This window comes from Silene latifolia, chromosome 1 (genome assembly GCF_048544455.1).
Source record: "Silene latifolia isolate original U9 population chromosome 1, ASM4854445v1, whole genome shotgun sequence".
NCBI classification, from domain to species: domain Eukaryota; kingdom Viridiplantae; phylum Streptophyta; class Magnoliopsida; order Caryophyllales; family Caryophyllaceae; genus Silene; species Silene latifolia.
Genome location: NC_133526.1, coordinates 199797646 through 199800100, shown reverse-complemented (window position 1 = coordinate 199800100; position 2455 = coordinate 199797646).

Sequence of the window (2455 nt, the reverse complement as noted above, 5' to 3'; positions counted from 1 at the left end):
AATTCTTCCGTCTCTTCCTTCGTCTTATTACATAAAATTCTCAAAATAATCCTTCATCATGAATACTTTAGAGATTCGCCTAAAAGAGTGGACCAACGAGTTTTCCCACGTGGAGAAACACGACATGGGTGCTTATAATCTTGGATCATTATTGAGTTTGAAGCTTATCAAGGTGGTCAAACCATTCTTGGATGCTTGTCTTGATTATTGGGACCCGAATTATCACGTTTTTGCTTTCCCTGGAGGTGACATTTGCCCATTTCCTGAAGAAATTGCTGCGATTGGTGGGTGGGAACCCAGAACACTTGCCTGCTATTCCTTCTACTTCACAAGGGTATAAGAACAAGGTTAGGGCATTCGGATGTTGGACTTTATTGACCGACTCATTAACAAGGCCAACCCCACAATTTCTTATGTTTTTAGGCGAAGGGCATTCGGATTTTGCTTGTTACATGTATATGTCCTTCAAGGGCATGTTGATGAGGATTTGAGAGGTGGTCCCCGTCTCCTGGGCCTAGTTGAGCAAGTGGAACTGCGCAGGAGCCCAGCCTGTTTATGTCTAGGAGAGATCTTATTGGGTTTGGATAACAGGAAAGCCAATCGTGACCTACCTTATTTGGGAAGTCCCGTTATTTTGCAGGAGCCCAGCCTGTTTATGTCTAGGAGAGATCTTTTTTTGTTTTCTTTTTTGTTTTTTGTTTTCGTTTTTTTTTTCTTTTTCTCTTTTTTTTTACACCTGCTTTTGGTAGGTCTGGCTTATGGAGCGTCTTCGATTGATCGAGCCCCCAGTTCATGTTCCTTCTTATCATGCTCGCTCAATTGCAATGAGGACCAGGCTTTACCATGGTGGCATCTCAAATCTGTCACTGTAGTATCTTCCTTGGATCCTAGTTGGACTGAAGCAGACAATCCCGAAGCTTGACACTGTCCCGCAGACTGCCGTGGCGCTTACTACTGAGAGTCGAAGGGAGTGGGCCATTAAATGGGCTCAAAGAAACGTCTGGTTCTTGAACTCTTCTGTTAGTGCTTTATGGGTGTCGGACTCCTATCTGCGGAGGAGCATAACTACTCTCCATCTCGGAAATGTTTTGAATCATTTTCGTGATTTGGGCATTATTCATTCCATCAAAATTTGGATGAGTAGGTGCCCTCATGTCAAAACTAGTGTCTATTGCCTCGGTTGGTCAGTATGTGGGACTCCATGTAACCTCACCACATGCTTCCTATGTCCATTAGCCATGTTGTATGCATTGTTAGCACATACAACTCTAGTCGTCGTCCCGTCTTAGAGTCAGAAACCACCTCCAAGTATTGCCCTTCTTACCCCCACCATCACCTCCCTGGGAACCATGTTGCACCCTCCTTTCCGCCAAGAAACCTACATAACGCTCAGTCATGAGCTGGTCTCCTACCTTTTCACCACCCTCCCCTATACTTCCTGTATTCCGTGCATCCACGACCACGATAACATCTTCCCCCCTTTCTTGTCCTCTCCTACACTGAGAATCTTCGACCATGGTTACTTGTGAAGCCTGGCTCCCCAACTAGCTCGTAGCCTTCTTCGTATTGTTCATGATAAGCTCCCCAACGAGCCCACATAGGAACCGGTAAATCAATTTGCCATATCACGTGGTTCATCCAAACACTAAATGTGCTTACATTATGCCATCATCAAAGGGGGAGGGGGAATTTGTTAGGACTATGGTTGGTTGACCTGAAGTGCGAAAGTTTGATGGAAAAAGGACGCATCAACGAGTTCAGAAGACCTTTATCCTGTATTTGGTAAAGAAAAAAAAAAAGAAAAAAAAAAAAAAAAAAACTGCTGGGAACAAGATTCGAACATGGGCAGACGAAGAAATATCCAAAGTGCTAACCACTAGATCAATGCTATTTCAATGTTGACTAGTGACACTAATACATACTAATCGTTCAAAATCAACTTCAGAAACTGGAATAAATGTTTGAATGAAAAACGCTTGAAACAAGATTCGAACTCTGGCGTACAAGGTAAAATGCAAGATTCTAACCACTAGACCAATAGCATTATAATGCTCATCAGTTATTCTTTTCGGTACATATTAATTATTATCAACTCTTCCAGAATCAACCTCAAAAACTAGAGTAAGTGCTTGTTGATGTGGATGTAAGGCCTTTATTTGTTTTGAAACTTTGAAGTACCATAACTCTGCGCTCGGGTGTTCGATTTGAGTAATTTTTTTTTCCAAATCGCTTATCTCGACGAGATCTACAGACATATTAATTGCTATATAGTCTTTGAGAATTAACCTCAGAAGGAGGCTCAGCGTTTGTTGAGGTGAAAGAAAGGGCATTTGTTTTTTCAACTTTGAAGGGCCATAACTTTGCGCTCGGGTGTCCGATTGGGGCAAATTTTTTTTCCAGAGCGCTTATCTCGACGAGATCTACCCCGTGGGAGGTTCCCGAAGGGGACCCTGAA